This window comes from Odocoileus virginianus, chromosome 27 (genome assembly GCF_023699985.2).
Source record: "Odocoileus virginianus isolate 20LAN1187 ecotype Illinois chromosome 27, Ovbor_1.2, whole genome shotgun sequence".
Lineage (NCBI taxonomy): Eukaryota > Metazoa > Chordata > Mammalia > Artiodactyla > Cervidae > Odocoileus > Odocoileus virginianus.
The window spans coordinates 17936028-17961832 of NC_069700.1; the positions used below are offsets into that span (position 1 = coordinate 17936028).

A 25805-nucleotide genomic window follows, 5' to 3' on the forward strand; every position below is an offset into this window, starting at 1 on the left:
AAGCTCAGGTGTCTTACAATACCCACTGTCTGTCAGTCAGTCAGGATGGATTTTGCTTTGCTATCCCTGTGCATGAGACAGTCAGTTCAGTCACTCAGTCGTGTCCAACTCTTTGCGACCTCGTGGACTGCAGCACACCAGTCTTCCCTGTCCATCACCAACTCCTGGAGCTTGCTCAAACTCATGTCCATCAAGTTGTGATGCCATCTAGCCATCTCATCCTCTCTCATCCCCTTCTCCTCCCATCTTCAATCTTTCCCAGCATCAGTGACTTTTCCAAGGAGTCCGTTCTTCATATCAGATGGCCAAAGTATTGGAGCTTCAGCTTCAGCATCAGTCCTTCCAACAAATATTCAGGACTGGTTTCCTTTAGGACTGACTGGTTTGATCTGCTTAAGGACCTTGAAATTTTCTGAAGTTCAGGCTGCTCAGAAGAGTAACTAAAGTGGGGATGGTACTCTGAAAAGCTAGAGGAAAAAACACAAGCATGGAAGTGGGGAATTAGCTCAAGTGGTAGAGCGCTCGCTTAGCATGTGAGAGGTAGTGGGATCGATGCCCACATTCTCCAGTTTTGGCTCCTTCAACTAAGGATCTCCAGCTGACAACCACAAATCTTGCAACGTATACAAAGAAATAAGTAAAGTAGACACACATTGCACTCTCCTTGCGGCAAGGATAAGACTGATTCTACTGCCCTTTTGGTATGTGTATCTACTCAGTTCAGTCACTCAGTTGGGTCCGACTCTTTGTGACCCCATGGACTGCAGCACTCCAGGCTTCTCCATCCACCACCAACTCCCAGAGCTTACTCAAACTCATGTCCATCGAGTCGGTGATGCCATCCAACCATCTCATCCTCTGTCATCCCCCTCTCCTCCCACCTTCAATCTTTCCCAGCATCAGGGTCTTTTCCAACGAGTCAGTTCCTCACATTAGGTGGCCAAAGTATTGGAGATTCAGCTTCAGCATCAGTCCTTCCAACGAATATTCAGGACTGGTTTCCTTTAGGATGGACTGGTTTGATCTGCTTAAGGACCTTGAAATTTTCTGAAGTTCAGGCTGCTCAGAAGAGTAACTAAAGTGGCGATGGTACTCTGAAAAGCTAGAGGAAAATACACAGGCATGAAGGTGGGGAATTAGCTCAAGTGGTAGAGCGCTCGCTTAGCATGTGAGAGGTAGTGGGATCGATGCCCACATTCTCCAGTTTTGGCTCCTTCAACTAAGGATCTCCAGCTGACAACCACAAATCTTGCAACGTATACAAAGAAATAAAAAAGTAGACACACATTGCACTCTCCTCGCGGCAAGGATAAGACTGATTCTACTGCCCTTTTGGTATGTGTATCTACTCAGTTCAGTCACTCAGTTGTGTCCGACTCTTTGTGACCCCATGGACTGCAGTACTCCAGGTTTCCCCATCCATCACCAAGTCCCAGAGCTTACTCAAACTCATGTCCATTGAGTTGGTGATGTTGTCCAACCGACTCATCCTCTGTCATCCCCTTCTCCTGCCTTCAATCTTTCCCAGCATCAGGGTCTTTTCTAATGCATCAGCTCTTCGCATCAGATGTCCAAAGTATTGGAGCTTCAGCTTCAGCGTCAGTCCTTCCAATGAATATTCAGGACTGATTTCCTTTAGGACTGATGAAAAATTTAACTCAATAGGATATGAGCTAGAAAAAATATCTGTACAAAGTTCCATAAGAATGTTGAAGGAAGTGGGTTATTTTGTCTAAAGGGATCAGAAGAGACTTGACAAAAAGAGATAGCAGTCTATGGCTGTTAGGATTGCTTTGTTCCACAAAATATCCAGGAAGCCAAGTTTCTTCCAGTTCACTGTCCACTATTCCTTCTGCAGGCTGAGGAATAATATCTTTAGGTTAATGAAAAGCTTTTGTGCTCTCGTTGATGTTTGTTGATGTGTTTAAGACAAGAGAAGCCTTCAAAATAAATATAGAAGAAACTTTGGAAGTGAGGATAAGAGAAAACAGAAAAATCAAGTAAAACATAGTACAGAAGTATTAATAATTTGTGGCTCAATAGATTGTTTTGTAAATTAATATATGGCTCTTCTTTTGGAGGACAATTACATATTAGCTCAACATTAGCCTACTCAATAATCTAGGTACACAACTGAGATACAGTTTCAATTTACTCATTCAGTTAGGCATAAGTGTGAGCGTACATGTGGGCTAAGTCACTTCAGTTGTGTTTTACTCTTTGCGACGCCATGGTCTGTGTCCTGCCAGGCTTCTCTCTCCATGGGATTCTCCAGGCAAGAATACTGGAGTGGGTAATCATTCCATTCTCCAAGGGATCTTCCACACCCAGGGATCAAAACCACGTCTCCTGCATTGGTAGGTGGATTATTTACCATGGAGACAGCTGGGAAGCCCCTCAGTTAATATATATCAGACACTAACTGGGAGGCTGTACTTGTAAAGGTCATCATACCCCGAAGTTGCTTTGAATGAAAGAAATGGCAGTTTCAAGACAGATATGACTGTAGACTCCTTTGTATTCCCTGAAAGAGGTGTGAATCAGTTCTTTATGGTCCCTGTAACAAAGCCACTGGGCTGAAGAATTCACCTGCCAGTGCAGGAGACAGGGGTTTGATCCCTGGGGGCAGAAGATCCCCTGGAAAAGGAAATGGCAACCCACTCCAGTGTTCTTGCCTGAAAAATCCCATAGACAGAGGAGCCTGGTGGGCTACAGTCCATGGGGTCACAAAAGAAATGGACATGACTTAGTGACTAAATGACAACAATAAACAAGTTACCACATACTTTGCCAACAAAGGTCCATCTAGCAAAGCTATGGTTTTTCCAGTAGTCATGTATGGATGTGAGAGATTGACTATAAAGAAAGCTGAGTGCCGAAGAATTGATGCTTTTGAACTTTGGTGTTGGAGAAGACTCTTGAGAGTCCCTTGGACAGCAAGGAGATCCAACCAGTCAATCCTAAAGGAAATCAGTCCTGAATATTCATTGGAAGGACTGACGCTGAAGCTGAAACTCCAATACTTTGGCCACCTAATGTGAGGAACTGACTCATTGGAAAAGACCATGATTCTGGGAAAGGTTGAAGGTGGGAGGAGAAGGGGATGACAGAGGATGAGATGGTTGGATGGCATCACTGACTTGATGGACATGAGTTTGAGCAAGCTCCGGGAATTGGTGATGGACAGGGAAGCCTGGCATGCTGCAGTCCGTGGGGTTGCAAAGAGTTGGACACAACTGAACGACTAAACTGAACTGAACTAGTGGATTAAAATACAAATTTATTGTTTTTCAGTTCTGTAGTTCAGAAGTCTAATTCAGGGCACACTGGTTTAAAATCAAGGTGTTGACACTGCTGTGTTCCTTTCTGAAGAATTTGCTTCCTACAGCTTTTGGCTCATAGACTTCTTCCTCCATCTCTAAAGCCTGTAATGAAGGACCATTTTCTTCACATGTCACATTTCTCTAAGTCTTACGTCATTACATAAGTAAGACTATAGCTGGAAACCGTCTCTACTCTTAAGGACTCATAGGATTATATTGGGCTTACCAGTGTATTTCCTTATCTCAAGGTTGTAACCTTGATCACATCCACAAAGTCCTTTTTGCCATTAAGGTAATAAATTCACAGGTTGATAGTACTGATCACTGATGTCAGGGGAGGACTCTGACTGCTTGGAGGGAAACAAAGATCATCATTATTGCCAATCACCAGAAATAGAAGTCCAGTCTGCTCACTGCACCCTGGTTTCAGAGTCACCAAGGAAAACACAACAGCACAGTCAAGCACAGGATAGAATAAAACTTTACTTCCATAGAGAAGAGACAGAGAAAGGTCAGCTTTAGTATGTCTGTCAGCTCCCGATGTCTAGCAGGTCCCCACAATAGCTATGCACACCCCTCTCATGCCACAGTATGGCCACAACCCCATCCCTGGGGAGTCTGAAATGCTGGAAGCTGTAAGCAGGCCTGAGGGTCATTGATGAACACGTAAGCCTAACAAAAGAATACATATTAACTATGAAACAGGGAAATAGATTCCCACATAGGGCTATAAGCCCGACATAGGCTATGTGGGCTGTTTATCACTTGGTCAGGATGTGTTTCAGGCAGAAGGCCCATTCTTATCTGACCAAACAGGGACTAAAAGACTGCACAGGAGACTGCCTTTCTCATCGCCCCTCCATTCTACTGAAACAATAGATAAAGCATGTCCAGTCTGGTAGGACCCTTGTTGTTGTTTAGACACAAAGTGTTGTCCAACTCCTTTGTGACCCCATGGACGATAGCCCACCAGGCTCCTATGTCCATGGGATTTCCCAGGCAAAAATACTACAGTGAGTAGCCATTTCCTTATACAGAAGATCTTCTCGACCCAGAGACTGAATCTGTGTCTTCTGCATTGGCAGGCAGGTTCCTTGCTTTAGCCACCAGGGAAGCCAGGTAGGAACCTAGTCTACCTCAAGTTTGGAAGGTAGTCTACCAAGTTGGGTCCAGTGGGTTCCCTGAACAATCTGGCAGTTCACTGGCAGAGACTTTCTGTCGTTTTGAGAGAGCACATTACCAGGATCACCAAGAGAAAGAGACGCAGGATTATGGCCAGTCCCCCCTGGAGCCGGTTCCTCAACTATGAACCCCAACTGCCAGGGCTGAGGAAGCTAAAGAGGCCAAAGAATGACATGGCCTTTAGGTATGACATCTAAAGCTCAAGCCAAAACAGCAAAAGTAAACCATACAGAATTCGAACCTGCCACTTCACACAACCGTAAGAATATTCAATGAAATAAATGCCTACATGTGGGGAAAAAAGAGCTAGGGCAAGGTTGAAGATAAGGTTCATTTCCTATGTGAGGCCACTCCTTGAAGATTTGGAAAGCTCTGTTTTACCTAGAACACAGAAAAAACACAGAGGAATAAAATAAGGAAACAGGGAATATGTTCTATAGGAGAAAACAAGATAAAACCTCTGGGGGTGGAGGGTTGTAATAGTAAGATGGAGATAAGTAATTTACTTGATAAAGAGTTTAAAGCAATGGGTCGTAAAAATGGTCACCAAACTTGGGCGAGTGGATGAGCACAATGAAAACCTCAACAAAGAGATAGAAAATATAAGAAAGTACCAAACCGAAGTCACAGAGCTGAAGAAAGCAAATTTGAAGTGAAAAACGCACTAGAGGCTTCCATAGCGGGTTCTTTTCCCGGAGCGGATAGTCTCTTGCTCCCTCTTGTGTTTATCGATGGTATTGCAGGCTCTGTGGTGCGGCCTCAAGCTGTCAAACTCTCTTCTCAGGTTCCCCCAAACATCCAAAGTATGCGAGTTTGGTATGAGTGCTTCTAGTCAAGTGAGAAAGAAACCAGTCCCTTGGGCAGACTCCGCCCAACCCCTGAAAACCCAGAATGTTTGGCATATGTTCCATTCTTCCCTTTCCGTCCGAAGAGAGAAGCAATAAATTGGTCATTTTCTTCTGATCTCGCTGAGTTTTGTCAGCTTGGAGGAAAATCTGCAGTGGGTCGAACGCCATAGTTTTATTTATCCATTTCAGTGCAGCTGTTCTTGGCTCTGTACTACTTGAGGGTACTGCGACTTCCTAACTGGTTTCTGGAGAGCTCATAAAAGCTTTTTGGACCATATACTGATGTTAAGTTGGTGTCTCTGTTAGGAAACAAGGTCTGTGCTTTCTATTTTGCCATCTTGCTGATGGTCATCCCTTCTCAGCAGTATAATTTAAAGCTCTAGAATTTATACATATTCATTTTAGGAGGCTGCCTCTGATGGTAATAAAATATGGCGAGGTTTTGTTACTGTCTTCTATATGGATTTAATTCTAAGCAATAATTTAAAGTTCTATTTAATATCCAAACATTTTCAACACTTGGCTATACGTCCACAATTTGTTTCTAATGATTATCAGGGATGGTCATCTGACTGAACACTCCCTTGTTTAATGACAATTGTGAATTTCTATCTACAGGAGAGGAGGTTGGGTAGGGGACCCATGATTTAAAAAATGAATGCATAAATACATGAGAATTTTTTACCTATAAATTCAAGATTTATAGAAAAGATTCAGGAAGTCCTATTCACCAAAAGCTGGGACTATAAAAAGAAATCCATAGCCAGTTACATCACAGTGAAACTGTAAAAGAAGAGGAGAAAAAGGAGAGGAAGAAGAGGGACAAGAGTACCAAAATGACACTAATGATTAACAACAATTCTCAAAAAATAGAAAAGAGATTGCCTGCAAACGTGACACTGTTAGCTAGAAAATAGCTAAGGTAATTTTCAAATTGAAGAAATAAAATAACTCTTCAACTAAAATTACACTTAGTGACTATTTTTGAAGAATGATAGTGATATAAAGATAGCATGAGACAAAAGAAAATTTGAGAGTTTATCCCACAGAGACCCCCAATAAAGGAAATCTCAAGAATATACTATAAAAGGAAGGAAATTTTCATAGATATATTCCTTAGTAAATATTTTCAGAGACATTGCTCTAGACTTTTTGGACAAATCAGTAAACAAAAAAGACAAAGAATTTGCATTCTATTAGACTTACAGTGCAAATCATGGTGAGAAAATGCATAGACAAAAACATAGGTAAATCCAAACAAACATTAACTTTTTGAAAAATAATCCCAAGTTGTACTTTGGAAATTATGGTAGAACTAAAATATTGAGCAAAAAAAATTACATACATGTTTCAAGGTGTGAAAATTTTTCTGTACATTCACCCAACTACTATTTGGTGAGAGTCTATTGTTTCAGAGAGAAGACTCTGGATGGTGAAAATGTGACTGTTAACTCTGAGGGACCAATGATCCAGATGAACAGAAAACAAGAACAGCACCAGCAAGAAGGCAAGCACTGACTTAAGTTTCTTTAAAGCCTAGCCAACACCTTCTTTTCAGTGCCTTCTTAGCGCAGTGGGCAGCGCGTCAGTCTCATAATCTGAAGGTCCTGAGTTCGAGCCTCAGAGAGGGCATGGTTTTTTTTCCTGTTGTTTGCTTTTCCTTAGGCGCGTTCATTTTCCTTGAGTCTGTTTTTGCATTCATTTGTTTCTGGGATGCAGTTTGCTCTGCTGTGAAGTATCAAGACGTGAGATTGTGTCAGAGTTTTTCTCACGATAACCGTTCCAGGTCCCCATTTAGACGAGCACTCCCGCAATGGCGGTTTATCCGGAAGTTCTAGAGATGCTCCGCCTTGACGGCAGTGACACTTGAGTCTTCAGATTAGTCCCGAAAAACCAAGGAGGGCATAAAATTCTAGTGCTGAAATAACCACGAGCTGAAAATAGACTGTCGCGGCGAATTGTACTTCACTAACTTCACTGACTGGGGCCTGCCGGGTCTGTGGCCGCATTCTCCGCCTAAGCTTCTCCTTGAGCCCTGGGTCGGTAACCGCAACTTCCCAGTTGACTACAGCTCAATACAGATGTAGAACACGTTGACTTTTGGAGGGGCAGGGAGAGTCTTTAACTTTTTTTTTTTATGAGCCCGAAGAAGACAGAGAAATATTGGACATTGAAATATTGGACGTGTGATAAGTCGGATCTTTCTGATTCCCCACCACCCCTTGTATGGTTTCACACATGTCAGAGCTGGAGATATCTTAACTGACAAGCCAACCTTATAGCCAGTGGAGGAAAATAGTGGAAGAGAGATGAGGAGTCTCGAGCAGGCCGAGATGCTCAAAGAGGAAGAAAGTCTGTGGGAGGCTGAGCTGGTCATTTTCCATCTTAGCAACTCTAGGTTGGTTGTTGTTCAGGATCAGAGCCACTCATTCACAGCTCGTGGGTGCACCCAGAAGTTAACTATAACTTCACGTATTTGCTTCCTATAGGGTCTTTCCCGAGATTTTTGGTTACTTGGGGCACTCGGTTTCAGCCCCTGACAAGAAAGTTGAGGCTTTATTGACCCTGCCCTGCCCTGCGCTTCTCAGGATTGGGCCGCCTTGCGGCCAAGTGCATGAAGAAACGGAGGGGAAAAAAGAGGAAGTGGGCATAGCCCTTGAGATGAGCCAGCTATTCTGTAGCAGAACACAGGTCATACGTTGGTAGTAGATGTACGAACCAGAAGGGCCATCGCTATCTTGTCTTGTTCTTTCCCTAAGAAGAGTCTAAAGGGACTAATTTCTAGAGAGTTCTTTCTGGAGATTGGAAGATTGGAGCGCCTCTGTTGAGAGTAAAATTGGAGGATGTGGGCGTCGATCCCACTACCTCTCGCATGCTAAGCGAGCGCTCTACCATTTGAGCTAATCCCCCACCATGAAGCCTTCTCTTTCGCTTCTCCCCCCACCCTCCAGTTTATCAACACACCCTCTCCATTATTCCTTCTTTTGGGTGGTCCAAACTTCAGGAAATGTCAAACCCATTAATGGGAATCAGAATTTGAGCTAAGGGCACACCGTCTCAGAGATACCCCGAGGGAAGAGCGCAATCGGTACCTATTTCTCTGCCAGGAAAGGAGAAAGAAGCCATAGGATACGTTTGGCACTCCAAAGGTTCCCCTTTCAGATTTTCTGGGACAGAAGAGAACACGTCTCAGTTGGGAGGAGTCATCCAGAACAGTCAGCTGATGCGACGAGACTATCTGAGGATGATTATCTGTTTCTTAAAAAGAGGGCCCAAACAACAAAAAGAGGTGGGTTGATAACTCGTTCCTTTTAGGGGAGGCGGTGAGCTGATTTTTTCCTGGATGACTGAAGGTAAAAGAACAACCATTGTTTCCGCCCGGTTTCGAACCGGGGACCTCTCGCGTGTTAGGCGAGCGTGATGACCACTACACTACGGAAACTCACATAATAGTCCATTTTTGAGATAAGCAGTTCATGCTGAGGTGGCTCATGAAAGGTTTCACATCTACATCATATAAGAGAATAACCAAAACAAACAAACAAAAAAACCCTGTTATAAATAAGACCTATCAAAAATAAGAAGTGAGATCCCATGAAAGAGAAAAAAAAAATACGGACATTGAGGTGTGAGGATAAAGAATCAACAGGGTGGAAGAACAATCAAGATGGTAGGAATTCCTGTGTTCAGAAATATACCTGTGTAGTTGGAGTGGAGTGTGTTAGTGTATGTGTGTGTTTGTAAAGTAGATATGGAGAGAAACAGTGATTGAAAAAGCCTGGACACATGAAGGTACATTGGGGAAAATATTGGGGAGGCTTAAAAACCTTTGAAAAACATGCAGGCATATGGCTTTAAAATAAAAATATTTTATGAAACTTTTTTTGTTTTGAATGCCAAATAGGTAGGAGATGGAGAAAATAGAATTAGAGAGAAAGAAAAAGAAGTTGTAAGATCAAGAGTCCCTCTGTACCTGCGGCCTAGTACACTAGCTGGCTCGGAATACATCTTTCATAAACACAGAATGGACAAAGGCATAGGTTCATGAGAAGGAAGAGAAAGATTCTGGAGAGCTGTGTGGGAAGAATCTACAGTATTTAAGCACATATCAAGATACTGGGTGTAGAGATTTGAAGGAGAAGAGTCAAAGGCATGTAGAATACTTGAGTCTGGGTAGTAAACACAAGTGATTGTGAATTAATATCTGATGCATGGAAGATTAAATCCTGTCATTTATAATAATAGTGAATTAATAAATGAATTGGTCTGGAGGAAAAGACTAAGTGCAGGGTTAAAGGAAAAGGCTACATTTTAATATAGAAAAAAAAAATCAGCTTTGCGCTTCTGGTTTTGCTCCGGAGAGCCACGCGAACTGAAAAAAAAGATGGTTCAACTATTTTAAGCTTCAGTTTTCTCTGTAAAATGGGAATAATGATATTTGAATGAACTGCAAAGCTAAATCAAACAACTTGCATAAGATTAATAAACATGTAATATAAGTTTTAGCACCCAGTGCTGAAAAAGGAGTTTTTTCATTCCTCTTCATTCTTTTGTATTCGGTATTCCAAGTCCCCAGTGGTGGTCATCGATCTCTCAAAGGGTCAGAGAGGCAGCAAATAGAAAGAGGTAACTAGCTTGGTGCTTTCTGCAGGCTGAAGGTGCCTCCCTTCCTTGAACCCTTAAGGGGAAGCAACAGCAAGGTCAAATCTGCAGGAAGGAAGCTCTGGACAAGCTAACCTTCAGAAATCCAACCCTGAGTATCATTTTGGTAACGTGTATAAGAAGTAAAACAGAGTATCATTTCTCTTTCACATTTTAAAGGAAAATCAACTGGGCAAAGTTGGAATCCCACAATCCATAATCACATATGTCACCATATTGTCTCTGGTCCCCAAAGAATAAAGTGGTTTCATGATATTTGATTATTCTGAAAAGGCTACTACACCATCTACACTGTCAGCAGGCCAGAAGTAACCCCTGTCTCCACTTTCTCCCTCCAGCCTCCAAGCTCACAATGCCAGAGATAAAGTGTAAGAACCCTCACAAACCGTATTAGTTAAATCTTCAAGCTCCCTGTATCCTGCCACTCTAAAAGACGTGAAAGATGGAGGGATGTAGCTCCACAAGGAAGGAAATTTGGAGATTTTATTCACTCTTGATTCACTGCACCCAGAATAGTGGTGTAAACATGAATTATTTGTTTCATGATTAAAAGAATAAATGATTTTACATCTTCCATTCCTTAATTGCCATTGGGCGTCCTTTAGAGCACCAATGTGAAAGAGAAGTCTTCTATCAGATGGAGAAGACACAAAAATATCATATTTTTGTGATGTCATCTACATTACTTCATCTATGATTTTACTGAAGTTACTGGGAAGTGCAACAGACTTGAAATCTAGAATTACACTCCTGAGCAAATAATGGATCCTTTATCAAATGCTTATCTGGCAGCATTTGATCATTTTACTTTGCTGTTCAGTCCCTCAATTGTGTCTGACGCTTTGCGTCTCCATGAACTGCAGCACCCCAGGCTTCCCTGTACCTCACTAACTCCCAGGGTTATTTTATGTTGATTCTTTGTTTGTTCCTTTCGATTTGGTTTTGGTGTAGCCTGCATACGTTTTCTTCTTAGCAGAGTGACATTAGACTACTTCGACTGCGGAGGAAAAAAACAAGCTGCCCTCTCTGAGGCTCGAACTCAGGACCTTCAGATTATGAGACTGACGCGCTGCCTACTGCGCTAAGAAGGCAGACAACGTAAAGTCCTTACATTCTAATTAAAATATGAAATAATATTTTTCAGGCACATCTCTCAGTTTCCAGATTTTAAAAAATGCAACCAGTGTTCCTTGAAAACCATTCCATATAAGACAGTGCTGCACCCGGCGGATTCTACCCTCTGAAATGATGGCGTCCACACCTTTACGGTATACATCCACCAGTTGGACACTCTGGCCCGCAAGACCAGGAACAATCGTGACTTTTGCAGCTCTTTTCCTCTCTTGTGTTCCAATGATTGGCCTCTTCTCTCCCTCAGAGATCTCACTCTTGCTGTTTCTAAGTCGCTTCAGTCGTGTCCGGCTCTGTGCGACCCCAGAGACGGCAGCCCACAGGCTCCCCCGTCCCTGGGATTCCCCAGGCAAGAACACTGGACTGGGTCTCACTCTTGCACTTTCTTTATATTCAAAAGAAACTTAGGAGATACCCAGTTAATATTAATTCACTGACTGAGTGAATGAATACTCCTCAAGTTTGTCTACACTCCATATGTCTTTGTCTCACTCTACATCTCCACTTGCATGAACAGGACAGAAGATGATCTTTCTACAAAAACCACAGACTGGAAAAAAACCAAAAAACTACAGACAGACTTAACAAAAAAGCTCCCTGTTTTTCTTCAGCCTTTTGGGCTATTAATTAGACTAAGAGATTTATGAAGATTATTTCATATATTCCAATTGAATTTTGACAGCTAGGTGTCATAATTTGCATTTCCCACATATGTTGGCAACTGAGAGAAGTTAAGTAATGTGTCTGCTAAGCTGTAAAGTCTGAATTGAGAAGCAGATTATTTAATTCCAAATTATGTTATTTTTTTCTGCTCCAGCTGATAATCTCACTGTACATTCTTCTCCACAATAGCTCATTCATACACACTGTAATTCCCAATCTCCTCTCTGCTGGTGTTTCGGGCTTAGACTTCCAAGTCAAACTTTGGCTCATTCTCTTCCTTCAAAATCCACTTTCACTGAGTAATATTGGCAAATCTGAACACTATTTTGTGAAGCTCTCTTGAATCTATCACTTCCTTTCCATTTAGTCAGCTCATATTCATTGGGGAGCTGCTATGTGCCTGGCACTGCAGTAGCTTCAGGTATTTCAGAAGGAATCTGATCACCCAGACATCTGGAGCTAGAAGGATGTATATGTACAAAGGACAATCTTTTTCCAGATTCACCACTTTGAGTCTTCCTGGCATTTACAACTAAATAATGAGTTTAAAAATATATGTTCATGATGTCCCTCTGCTTCACTCTGACCATTCTTGATTTTTTAGTTTTGATATGATCTTGCTTTTCTCTCAACTCTTTGGCTTTTCTTTCCACCTTTCTATATTGAGATTTTGCTCTATCGGATCAATTAGATCCACTGGTGAATGGTGTAGTTTAGTTAACTACTAGATCTACCATTAATCTAATCTACCATTTCTCTAATCTACCATTAGAGAAATTTTGACACCTATGATGATAACTGTGGGTTTCTCTATTTTTCCTTTCAAGTTTATCAGTTTCAGTTCATGAATTTGAAGTTCAGTGATCAAGGACATACACACACAGGATAGTTTATTTCATTGGTAAGCTAACACCTTATAATTATGTAACTTCTCACTTAATAACTGGAAATTCGAAATCCACTTTGTCTGACATTAATATATCCACTTCAGCTGTTTTTTGATTAATACTCTGTGGTGTCTGCTTTCCCATATTGACCCTGCTCTGCCCTACGCTTCTCAGGATTAGGCAGCCTTGCAGCCAACTTGCAGGAAGAAACAGGAATAAAGAGAGCATTTGGGCATATTCCTTGAGATGACAAGCTATTCTGAACAAACAGAAAGCAGATTATAGGTTGATAGTAGATATATATACCAAAAGGACGGTAGAGCTGATCTCATCCTTGCCCAGAGAAGAGTGCAATGTGTGTTTTCTCCCTTTTTTGTATAGGTTGCAAGATTTGCGGTTGTCAGCTGGAGCTCCTTGTTGAAAGGACCAAAACTGGAGAATGTGGGCATCGATCCCACTACCTCTCACATGCTAAGCGAGCGCTCTACCACTTGAGCTAATTCCCCACCCTCATGTTTATCATTTTCCTCTAGCTTTTCACACCGTCTCCACTTTATTTACTCTTCTGAGCAGCCTGAACTTCAGAAAATATCAAGGTCCTTAAAGTGAAACCAGGACTGGACTAAGGGCACATCTTCTCAAAGATGCCTAAGGCAGTAGTGCAATTGCTATCTACTCCTCTGCTGAGGAAAGGAGGAGAAAGTCACCATGGGAAAAAGAAGAGACAGAGGCAACATTCTGCGGTTTCACTGTTGACTGAAGAGAAACCAGAAATTAAGAATCCATGAAGAAGAAAATGGTTGAAAGAAAATACATGCAAAAGGAAATAGGCTTTTAATTTGTTCTAGTTTTCACCCAACTTTAAACTGTTATCCTGGAGAAGGGAATGGCCACCGACTCCAGTATTCTGCCTGGTGAATCCCATGGACAGAGGAGCCTGGTGGGTCACAGAGTCGGACATAACTGAGTGACTAACACTAAACTGCTATCTGTTGTGACTTTTGTAACAGTAGTCCTAAATATCTGTGTTCCCTTACATCTTTTTTTGTTATTCACTAATTCAGTTCAGTTCAGTTCACTAATTAGAAAGCAGAAAATTCTGTCTGGGAAAATTTCAAGTTGTATAAACTGCCATTCATCAGTAAAATTTAAAACATTGAGTAAGGCATATCGAAAGAGCAAAATAAATTGACAGAACCAGAGAGTAACATTTTGGGAGTTAATAAAATAATTTATTAATTTGATCTACCTATTTCCTATCCTTACCTAATACTTCCATTTCAAGGCCGAAGCCATGTTTATGCCTTAACTCCAGGCAATGAGGACACAATGATTTGAGCCTAAAGATCCTTATATTCTAGAGGAGAGACAGGAAATTTAATTGAAAATTCATAAGACAATTTCTAAAACACAGTGCTTGTAAGGAAGGTGGCATAAATTGATGGACAGATTGAAATCATGATAAGAGGCATTAGCTAGGGAGGGGGGTCTCAGAAGCAAAGTAACATTTGACTTAGGGGCTCAGTGCCAAGAAGTAGGCATATTACTAAGTCTGATTCAAAATAAGAAGTTATATTAGTCAGGATCTGAGAGGTGAAGAGAAGTCCTCTGTGTGCAGTTGGGAAACCCAGACAGAGCCCAGTTACCAAATGCCCACAGAAAAGTAAAAATGTAAGAAAATTTCCAGCTCCTTTCAAGACTGTGGTGCCAAAGGCCTAACCAAATGGTGGGCTTGCTGAAGGACCGCCCTTTCACAGAGCCTCCAAGGGCATCATCCATAGGATTCTTTGTGTCTGAAGAAGCTTAAGATCAGGTTAAAGGAGAGGGAAGTCTTTCAGGGAAAAGCAAAGTGCAAGGGCTGTTCACAGTTCTGCATGGTAGAATCACGACCCTCTTTAACGTTCCTTCCTGTTTTGGGACTTCATCAGGATCTTTTTTTTTTTTTCATTTATCTTTATTAGTTGGAGGCTAATTACTTCACAACATTGCAGTGGGTTTTGTCATACATGAATCAGCCATGGAGTTACATGTATTCCCCATCGCGATCCCCCCTCCCACCTCCCTCTCCACCCGATTCCTCTGGGTCTTCCCAGTGCACCAGGCCCGAGCACTTGTCTCATGCATCCCATCATCAGGATCTTATCACTAATGATGTTAAATATATTTCCTGTATTACCTGCTGGAATCCCTCCTGCCTCATTTAAAACATTCTAGCTGCCTGTGCAAAGAGGAAAAATTCTATTTGGGATTCTATATGTGGAAGTCAAATATCACCAGATTGTTTCAATTCTTGGTGATATTTCTGAAGGTGTTAATTTGGACTGTCATTACAGGTACTATGATGGTTGGGTTGAAATGGATGGGTAAGAAACTTCCATAACGAAGAACTACCCGAAGATCCTACTCCTATTCTTGTTCATGAGTTTGCTCTAAGAATTCCCCTGACTTCACATCTTCTTTTTTATTTTGTTTTTGACAGTCTGGATCTTTGTGGTTCCCTCTCAGACCCAGGGCACTCAGTCCTCAGACCCACAAGTTCTGTTGTCCATCTTGTCTCTTTAAATGTCCCTCAAGAGACTTCTCTCTTTCCCCAGGTCAATAGGTCCCATAAATGTCGATTGCAAAACAGCCTTCTTTTCTCTCTATTTACAAGGATGGGAGGTCCACTCTCCCACTAGCCAAAAGTCATGAATGTTGAGAAGGAAAGGCTAGCATACTCCAGTACAGATCATGCTCACTCCCTTCACAGCACGTTTTTTTTTCCCTTATTGTAGCATAATGCGAAAGTGGGTGCGTGCGTGCTTAGTCACTCAGTTGAGTCCAACTGTTTGCGACAAAGAGTATTATTGGTCAAAGACCAAAGACTCTCTTCTGGGTGAAATAAGAAAAGAACCAGAAATTTATAAATCATCATTTAAAAAAGAAATCCAATATTTCCCGAAGTTGGGTTCAGGAAAGAACCTCTGAGGACTCAGGTCCTGTGGAGAAGGAATGATAGAGCAAAACTGGTGGAAACAAGTGTCTTTCCCACTAGCTTTGAGTGCAAAGAAGGCTTTGTAACATTTAACCTAATTCCCATGTTCTAACTCTCTTTTTGATCCGAGATCTTTCTGGTGAATCTAAACTTCTTCACCAATGATTTTGCTGAAGTTACTGGGAATTGCAACAAACTTAAAATCTTATTTCAACCTTCTAAGCAAATATTCGGTCATTTTTCAAATGTTTTGCTGGTGCCCACCTAATTTTACTTGCTGTTGGGTTTTTCCTGCAACATAACTTTAGCCAGGTCAAAAAGTAGGATCTGCCCTCTCTGAGGCTCGAACTCAGGACCTTCAGATTATGAGACTGACGCGCTGCCTACTGCGCTAAGAGGGCAGATAGCATAAGCAGTTCCTATTGAAAGTAGAAAGGAAATAGTATTTTCCAACCACCCACACTTTTATCAGTTCCTAGTTTTTAATAAATACTTGAAAATCATTCCAATAAACCAATGATAAATCCAGTGGATTCCACGCTAGGAATGATGCAGTCCAAGCCTTTCCAGTATACACCCAAAAATAAGATTATCTGGGCTGCATGGCTGGGGACAATTAATGTGCTGTCTTCTTAGCCTTGTGGTCCAAAGATGTGCTTTTTCCTGCTCTCAGAAATCTCAGCTGATCTTACATTTTCCATGATCTCATTGGCAAAAGAAATATAGGAATTGCCTAGTTAATATTAGTTCACTGAGTGAATCAATAGTCCTCAAGTCTGGACTTCTCTGTCTTACTCCACATCTCCATTCGTACCTACATGGCTAGAGACATTCTTCCTGCAAAAACCACAAACTTACAAAAACTACCTTGTTTTTTCAGCCTTACATACTAATTCATACGAAGAGATTTATGGAGATTATTTCATATAGTCCACTTGAATTTAGGTAATAAACCTTTGTATCATATTTTGTACTTTCCAGACAAACTGATAGCTCAGAGAAGTTAAGTAATATTTCTGTTAAACAGCAAAGTATAAATTGAGAGAAATTATTAGATTCCAAATTGTGAGTTCTCTCTCTACTCCAGCTCACACCCACTATCTAATTCCCAACTTCTGTGCTGGACTGTTGGGCTTAGACTTCCAAGTCCTTCAAAACCCATATCAAATGATCTGCCAAATACTAAACATTATTCTTGTGCAACTTTTTTGAATCTATCACTTCCTTTTCATTCATTCAGTGCATTATTGTTGTGGAGCTACAGTGTTAGGCACTGTAGCAGGTTCAGAGGACTGACACAGAATCTGATTACTCCAGGCCTCAGGAATAGGAAGGATAAATATGGAAAAGGAATGATCTGCTTCCAGTTTCACCACTTTCAGTCTCCCTGGCATTTACAGCTAAATAACTCTTTCTGAAATACCACTTTTCTGCTTCTCACTGACAATTTTTGGTTTCTTTGTTTTGATATAATTTTGCTTTTCTCCCAACTCTTTGATCCTTCTTTCTACTGACACTGCAATTTTACTTAATAAGGTCATTTAGATTCAGTGGTGGATAGTGTTAAGTTCCACACTGTATTTTCCAATTTGTTATCTACTAGATCTATCAATTAAAGAGAGAAGATTGTTGATATCTTCAACAATAACTGAGGACTTTTCTATGTGTCTTTTCAGTTTCATTAGCTATTGCTTATGGGTTTTGAAGCTCCGTGGTCAGGGGCATACACATTTTGGATAGTTGTTTTATTAGTGAGTTGACATTTTATAATTGTATAGCTTCTCAAAGCAATGCTTGGAATTTTTCTCTGCTTTGAAATCCACTTAGTCTTATAGTAATATATCTACTTTATTTTTTTTTATTAATGTTTGCATAGGTCTGTTTTCCTATTCTTTGCTTTCAATCTCCTATGTAACTTTTAATCTTGAATACAGCTTTTCATCTCACAACTAACTGTATTTGAAGTGAATTCCTTCTAATCATCATATATATTTTTAATGTATTGTGACAAACTGATTTTGTTTGATATATCTGGATTGTTAGAATGCATTAACAATAAATTGCTGACTATAATAACTCAAATAATATTATGACTAGTAAGTTTGCTTTTAGATTTACTAAATAATTTATTAATAGCTGCTTCCTTTGTTTCTTGTTTTTCTCTGCTCCTCTTCCTCCCTACCCTTACTTGATTCATTTAAACATTTTTAGTAGGTGGTGTATTGATTACCATATACATCCTTAATATTTCACAGTATACTTAGAATCAATAAATTACCATTCAAGTTGTGTATAGAAACCTCACCACCATGTAGTCTCTTTACCACAACCCCTTCATACAGTACATATAGATACAATGAAAATTCCATCAGACAATGTAATGATTTTCACTTTCAAGCATCAAACATACTTTAAAGAATTAAAGAGGAACATACAAATCTATTATGCTTTCCCGGTTATTTCCTTCTCGTCTATGGTTCCAGTGACAAATTGAAATCATAAGGGAGTAATCACAGTTCAGGCACACAAAAATGGGGAGGATGGCCATTGAGGAATCTGGCCTTGGACCCTTCCCTATATCACTGTACCAAACCCAGGGCCACCACCAGCCATAGTCGGAACAACATCCACCAGCTGCAAACTTGTAGTCTCAAGGTTCCCCCTTGTAACTAAGTAACCATCGCAGACTCTAACCAATTCTTGCTTAATAAGCTGTCTTTCTTCTTGTTAGCATCAATTACAATGCTAGAAAAACAACTTATGTCACTGTGTGGCCTTGCAGTTTTTTCCCTTTAATAAGCTTCCTTCATTTTGTAGTCCAATGGAACACAACTCTTGTGCTTCTTAAATCTGTGTTTCGCAGACTGCAGTCCTAGTAAACCTCCAATATGGGCTATTTAATTTCAAACGAGTTTCTGTTTCTGAAATTTTGGTTAACTTTCTTCATTTATACTATCCTATATATTTCCTTCTAGTATCATTTTCTTGTCTCACAGCATTACTCTTTTCTAGAACTTCCATTAGCAATGGAGTCACTCAGTTTACCTTCAAATGAGAAGGTAAACTTTATGTCTGTCTGAAGGGTATTTTTGTTGTATTTAGCTATTAGATTGACAGGTCTTTTCTTTCAAAATAACATAAAAATCATGTTACTTTGTTATGGTTCTTACAGTTTCTGATGAGAAATTAACAATCATTCAGATTGCAGTTTCCCTTTCATTTTCTTCTGGTACTTTTAGAGCTATCCCCCCTCTCCGCCCCCCTCCGCCCCTCTCCGCCCCCGCCTTTCTAGTTTCAAGCAGTTTAATTGTCATCTGTCTGCCTCTGGGTTTATTTGATTTTAACCTGCTTTAGGGTTGCTGAATGTTTTTATTCTGGTTTATGTCTTTTGCCAAATTTGAGTAACCAATTCCACCACCCCCCCCCCCCCCATTGTTTCCCTTCTTCCTCTGTTGGGTCTCCAGTGATGTGAATGTAAGCACTTTGCTATTTTCCTGTTTGTCCCTGAAGTTCTGTTCATTTTTTAAAGTACACTTGCCTCTTTGTCATTTGGATTGAGTATTTGCTATTGTTCTATCTACACATTATTTTTTCAGGTCTGAAGTTGCAATTTGGATGTATTTTTTTTTTGCCAGTGCTTCTTAAAAGCTGGTGAATGTGGGTATCAGTCCCACTGCCTCTCGCATGCTAGGCAAGTGCTCTTCCACTTGAGCTAATTCCCCACCTTTATCAAGCTCTTTTCCCCAGTGTTTCAGAGTACCATCTCCATTATTCACTTGAAACCAGGACTACAAAGGGCACGTCTTCCCAAAGACGACTCGAAGCAAAAGTGAGATTGGTAGCTATTCCTCCTCTAAGGAAAAGGGGTGAGGAGGAGCCATGGGAAACATTCAGTGCCCCAAATTTCACATTTCAGACTTTCTGAAATAAAAGGGAAAATGTCCCAGTTGGGAGGACTCACCCAGAACAGCCAGCTAATACAACAGGACTACCTTAGGATGATTATCTGTTTCTTAAAAATGAGATGAAAATGACAGACCAACAGGAGTGCAATGATCACTGATTCCTTTTAGGGGAGGAGGTGAACTGATTTTCCCCGGATAGTGGAAGGCAAAAAACACAGCTGTTTCTGCTCGGTTTCCAGCCAAGGACCTCTCGCATGTTAGGCAAGTGTGATGACCGCTACACTAGGGAAGCTCATGCTTTGTTCTATCTTAAGATATTTTCCCATTGTTACTGAGGCAGGTCATGAGAAATTATATATCTACACCATATAATACAGCAATAAAAAGTACAAAATATTACAGGTAAGAGCCATTGGAAATAAGACACAAGAGCATGTTACAGTGAAGGAAAAAATATGGGCATTGAGCAGTACAGATGAAGAGTGATGATGCTGTTAAAAGATGATGGTGTTAAAAGTGCTGCACTCAGTATGCCAGCAGATTTGGAAAACTCAGCAGTGGCCACTGATGAAAAAGTCAGTTTTCATCCCAATCCCAAAGAAAGGCAATGAATGTTCAAACTACCACAGACTGTACTCATTTCACATGCTAGCAGGGTCATACTCAAAATTCTCCAAGCTAAGCTTCAACAGTACCTGAACCAAGAACTTCCAGATGTACAAGCTGAATTTAGAAAAGGCAGAGGAACCAAAGATCAAATTACCAACATCCGTTGGATCATAGAAAAAGCAAGAGAATTCCAGAAAAACGTTTACTTCCGCTTCATTGACTATGCCTTTAACTGTGTGGATCACAACAAACTGTGGAAAATTCTTAAAGAGATGGGAATACCACCTTACCTACCTCCTGAGAAACCTGTATGCAGGTGAGGAAGCAATGGCTAGAACTGGACATGGAACAACCGACTGGTTCCAAATTGGGAAAAGAATACGTCAAGGCTTTGTATTGTCACCTTGCTTATTTAACTTATGTGCAGAGTACATCATGCCAAATGCTGGGTTGGATGAAGCTCAAGCTGGAGTCAAGATTGCTGGGAGAAATATCAATAACCTCAGATATGCAGATGACACCACCCTTATGGCAGAAAGTTTGAAGAGGAACTGAAGAGCCTCTTGATGAGGGTGAAAGAGGAGAGTGAAAAAGCTGGTTTAAAACTCAATATTCAAAAAACGAAGATTGTGGCATCTGGTCCCATCACTTCATGGCAAATAGATGGGGAAACAATGGAAACAGTGAGAGACTTTATTTTCTTGGGCTCCAACATCACTGCAGATGGTGAGTGCAGCCACAAAATTAAAAGACGCTTGCTCCATGGAAGAAAAACTATGATAAACCTAGACAGAATATTACAAAGCAGAAACATTGCATTGCTGACAAAGGTCTTCCTAGTTAAAGCTATGGTTTTTCCAGTAGTCGTGTATGGATGTGAGAGTTGGACTATAAAGAAAGCTGAGTGCCAAAAAATTGATGCTTTTGAACTGTGGTATTGGAGAACTCTTGAGAGTCCCTTGGGCTGCAAGGAGATCAAACTAGTCAATTCTAAAGGAAATCAGTCCTGAATATTCATTGGAAGGACTGATGCTGGAGCTGAAACTTTAATATTTTGGCCACCTGATGTAAAGTACTGACTCATTTGAAAAGACCCTGATGGACACTGTAAAAGCAGTGCTAAGGGGAAGATTCATAGCATTACAGGCCTACCTCAAGAAACAAGAAAAAAGTCAAATAAATAACCTAACTCTACACCTAAAGCAACTAGAGAAGGAAGAAATGAAGAACCCCAGGGTTAGTAGAAGGAAAGAAATCTTAAAAATTAGGGCAGAAATAAATGCAAAAGAAACTAAAGAGACCATAGCAAAAATCAACAAAGCTAAAAGCTGGTTTTTTGAAAAAATAAACAAAATTGACAAACCATTGGCAAGACTCATTAAGAAACAAAAGGAGAAGAACCAAATTAACAAAATTAGAAACGAAAATGGAGAGATCACAACAGACAACACTGAAATACAAAGGATCATAAGAGACTACTACCAGCAGCTCTATGCCAATAAAATGGACAACTTGGAAGAAATGGACAAATTCTTAGAAAAGTATAACTTTCCAAAACTGAACTAGGAAGAAATAGAAGATCTTAACAAACCCATCACAAGCAAGGAAGTCGAAACTGTAATCAGAAATCTTCCAGCAAACAAAAGCCCAGGACCAGATGGCTTCACAGCTGAATTCTACCAAAAATTTAGAGAAGAGCTAACACCTATCTTTCTCAAACTCTTCCAGAAAATTGCAGAAGGTAAACTTCCAAACTCATTCTATGAGGCCACCATCACCCTAATTCCAAAACCAGACAAAGATGCCACAAAAAAAGAAAACTACAGGCCAATATCACTGATGAACATAGATGCAAAAATCCTTAACAAAATTCTAGCAAACAGAATCCAACAACATATTAAAAAAATTATACACCATGACCAAGTGGGCTTTATCCCAGAAATGCAAGGATTCTTTAATATCCGCAAATCAATCAATGTAATACACCACATTAACAAATTGAAAGGTAAAAACCATATGATTATCTCAATAGATGCAGAAAAAGCCTTTGACAAAATTCAACATCCATTTATGATTAAAACTCTCCAGAAAGCAGGAATAGAAGGAACATACCTCAACATAATAAAAGCTATATATGACAAACCCACAGCAAGCATCACCCTCAATGGTGAAAAATTGAAAGCATTTCCCCTGAAATCAGGAACAAGACAAGGGTGCCCACTCTCACCACTACTATTCAACATAGTTTTGGAAGTGTTGGCCACAGCAATCAGGGCAGAAAAAGAAGTAAAAGGAATCCAGATAGGAAAAGAAGAAGTGAAACTCTCTCTGTTTGCAGATGACATGATCCTCTACATAGAAAACCCTAAAGACTCTACCAGAAAATTACTAGAGCTAATCAATGAATACAGTAAAGTGGCAGGATATAAAATTAACACACAGAAATCTCTTGCATTCCTATACACTAACAATGAGAAAACAGAAAGAGAAATTAAGGAAACAATACCATTCACCATTGCAACAAAAAGAATAAAATACTTAGGAGTATATCTACCTAAAGAAACAAAAGACCTATAACATAGAAAACTATAAAACACTGATGAAAGAAATCAAAGAGGACACAAACAGATGGAGAAATATACCATGTTCATGGATTGGAAGAATCAATATTGTCAAAATGGCTATACTACCCAAAGCAATCTATAGATTCAATGCAATCCCTATCAAACTACCAACGGTATTTTTCACAGAACTAGAACAAATAATTTCACAATTTGTATGGAAATACAAAAAACCTCGAATAGCCAAAGTAATCTTGAGAAAGAAGAATGGAACTGGAGGAATCAACCTGCCTGACTTCAGACTATACTACAAAGCCACAGTCATCAAGACAGTATGGTACTGGCACAAAGACAGAAATATAGATCAATGGAACAGAATAGAAAGCCCAGAGATAAATCCACGAACCTATGGTCACCTTATCTTCAACAAAGGAGGCAAGGATATACAATGGAAAAAAGACAACCTCTTTAACAAGCGGTGCTGGGAAAACTGGTCAACCACCTGTAAAAGAATGAAACTAGAACACTTTCTAACACCATACACAAAAATAAACTCAAAATGGATTAAAGCTCTAAATGTAAGACCAGAAACTATAAAACTCCTAGAGGAGAACATAGGCAAAACACTCTCTGACATAAATCACAGCAGGATCCTCTATGACCCACCTCCCAGAATATTGGAAATAAAAGCAAAAATAAACAAACGGGACCTAATGAAACTTAAAAACTTTTGTACAACAAAGGAAACTATAAGCAAGGTGAAAAGACAGCCCTCAGATTGGGAGAAAATAATAGCAAACGAAGCAACAGACAAAGGATTAATCTCAAAAATATACAAGCAACTCCTCCAGCTCAACTCCAGAAAAATAAATGACCCAATCAAAAAATGGGCCAAAGAACTAAACAGACATTTCTCCAAGGAAGACATACAGATGGCAAAAAAACACATGAAAAGATGCTCAACATCACTCATTATCAGAGAAATGCAAATCAAAACCACAATGAGGTACCATTATACGCCAGTCAGGATGGCTGCTATCCAAAAGTCTACAAGCAATAAATGCTGGAGAGGGTGTGGAAAAAAGGGAACCCTCTTACACTGTTGGTGGGAATGCAAATTAGTACAGCCACTATGGAAAACAGTGTGGAGATTTCTTAAAAAGCTGGAAATAGAACTGCCATATGACCCAGCAATCCCACTTCTGGGCATACACACCGAGGAAACCAGATCTGAAAGAGACACGTGCACCCCTATGTTCATCGCAGCACTGTTTATCATAGCCAGGATATGGAAGCAACCTAGATGCCCATCAGCAGATGAATGGATGAGGAAGCTGTGGGACATATACACCATGGAATATTACTCAGCCATTAAAAAGAATTCATTTGAATCAGTTCTAATGAGATGGATGAAACTGGAGCCCATTATACAGAGTGAAGTAAGCCAGAAAGATAAAGACCATTACAGTATACTAACACATATATATGGAATTTAGAAAGATGGTAACGATAACCCTATATGCAAAACAGAAAAAAGAGACTCAGATATATAGAACAGACTTGTGGACTCTGGGAGAAGGCGAGGGTGGGAATGTTTCAAGAGAACAGCATCGAAACATGTATATTATCTAGGATGAAACAGATCACCAGCCCAGGTTGGGTGCATGAGACAAGTGCTCGGGCCTGGTGCACTGGGAAGACCCAGAGGGATCGGGAGGAGAGGGAGGTGGGAGGGGGGACCTGGATGGGGAATACATGTATATCCATGGCTAATTCATTTCAATGTATGAGAAAAACCACTGCAATGATGTAAAGTAATTAGCCTCCAACTAATAAAAATAAATGGAAAAAAAATAATGAAAAGACCCTGATGCTGGGAAAGATTGAAGGCGGGAGGAGAAGGGGATGACAGAGGATGAGATGGTTGGATGGCATCACCAACTCAACAGACATGAGTTTGAGCAAGCTCCGGGAGATGGTGAAGGACAGGGAAGCCTGGAGTGCCACTGTCCATGGGGTTACAAAGAGTTGGACAAGGCTGAGCAACAAACATAAAACAGCTGCCCTCTCTGAGGCTCGAACTCAGGACCTTCAGATTATGAGACTGACACGCTGCCTACTGCGCTAAGAGGGCAGATGGTCAGGGCTTCTGGCATTGAAGGTAAAATATGAAATAGTACTTTCCAGGCATGTCCATCAGTTTCCCACTTTTAAGGAAGGTAGCCACGCTACTTGTGAATCATTCCATTGAAACCGGCGCTGCCCCTGAAGGGCTCCGCATCCAGCAGCGGTGGAGTCCCACCTTCCCAGCATATACCCGACAACTGCACCCTCTGGCCCGCAGTACCATTTGGGCTGGCCCAGTAACAACTGTCCTGCTCTTTTCCCCTCTTGTGGGCTAATGATCTGCCTGTTGCCTCCTTCAGAGACCTCAGTCACTCTTACACTTTCCTTGGCACCTTATATTCAAAAGAAATTTAAGAAGTACCCAGTTAATACTATTCATAGTTCACTGACTGACTAAGTGAATGAATACCCCTCAAATTTGTCTGCACTCCATACTTCTTTGTCCACTCATGTCTCCAGTTGCATCTACATGTCCGGAGATACTCTCCTTACAAAAAAACACAAACTGAACTTAATTCAAAACCTTCTCATTTGTTTCAGCCTTATAATTATACTAAGGGATTTAGGGAGATGATTTCATACATTCAAATTGAACTTCAGCAACAGAAGTATGCATCATAATTTACATTTTTCAGATATAATGGAGACTCAGAAAAGTTAAGGTCCCAGAGCTGCTAAGTAGCAAAGCATGAATTGAAAAACAGATTTTTAAATTCCAAATTGTGATTTTATTTTTCTGCTGCAGCTGAGGGTCTCACTGTCTGGTCTCCAAAATAACTCATTCATCCAAACTCTAATTCCTAACCTCTTCTGTGCTGGTGTTCTGGACGTAGACTTCCAAGTCAATTGTGGCTCATTCTGCATCTTCAAAATCCACACTCACTGTCCTGGCAAATACTATTATTCTTGCGAAACGCTCTTAAATCTATCACT

At 40.5% G+C, this 25805-nt stretch overlaps 9 non-coding genes across 9 annotated transcripts; 3 read left to right on the top strand and 6 right to left on the bottom strand.

The window, feature by feature from the left end:
• Positions 1 to 495: 495 nt before the first annotated feature.
• Positions 496 to 568, top strand: TRNAA-AGC (transfer RNA alanine (anticodon AGC)). Its single transcript has one exon. It is a non-coding gene; the product is annotated as a tRNA-Ala (tRNA).
• A 562-nt stretch (positions 569 to 1130) lies between these two features.
• On the top strand, positions 1131 to 1203 carry TRNAA-AGC (transfer RNA alanine (anticodon AGC)). The gene has a single exon. It is a non-coding gene; the product is annotated as a tRNA-Ala (tRNA).
• A 5709-nt stretch (positions 1204 to 6912) lies between these two features.
• Positions 6913 to 6985, top strand: TRNAM-CAU (transfer RNA methionine (anticodon CAU)). Its single transcript has one exon. It is a non-coding gene; the product is annotated as a tRNA-Met (tRNA).
• Positions 6986 to 8190: 1205 nt separating this feature from the next.
• On the bottom strand, positions 8191 to 8263 carry TRNAA-AGC (transfer RNA alanine (anticodon AGC)). Its single transcript has one exon. It is a non-coding gene; the product is annotated as a tRNA-Ala (tRNA).
• A 459-nt stretch (positions 8264 to 8722) lies between these two features.
• TRNAV-AAC (transfer RNA valine (anticodon AAC)) lies at positions 8723 to 8795 on the bottom strand. The gene has a single exon. It is a non-coding gene; the product is annotated as a tRNA-Val (tRNA).
• Positions 8796 to 11033: 2238 nt separating this feature from the next.
• On the bottom strand, positions 11034 to 11106 carry TRNAM-CAU (transfer RNA methionine (anticodon CAU)). Its single transcript has one exon. It is a non-coding gene; the product is annotated as a tRNA-Met (tRNA).
• Positions 11107 to 13129: 2023 nt separating this feature from the next.
• TRNAA-AGC (transfer RNA alanine (anticodon AGC)) lies at positions 13130 to 13202 on the bottom strand. The gene has a single exon. It is a non-coding gene; the product is annotated as a tRNA-Ala (tRNA).
• Positions 13203 to 15998: 2796 nt separating this feature from the next.
• On the bottom strand, positions 15999 to 16071 carry TRNAM-CAU (transfer RNA methionine (anticodon CAU)). The gene has a single exon. It is a non-coding gene; the product is annotated as a tRNA-Met (tRNA).
• Positions 16072 to 24806: 8735 nt separating this feature from the next.
• On the bottom strand, positions 24807 to 24879 carry TRNAM-CAU (transfer RNA methionine (anticodon CAU)). Its single transcript has one exon. It is a non-coding gene; the product is annotated as a tRNA-Met (tRNA).
• Positions 24880 to 25805: the final 926 nt, after the last annotated feature.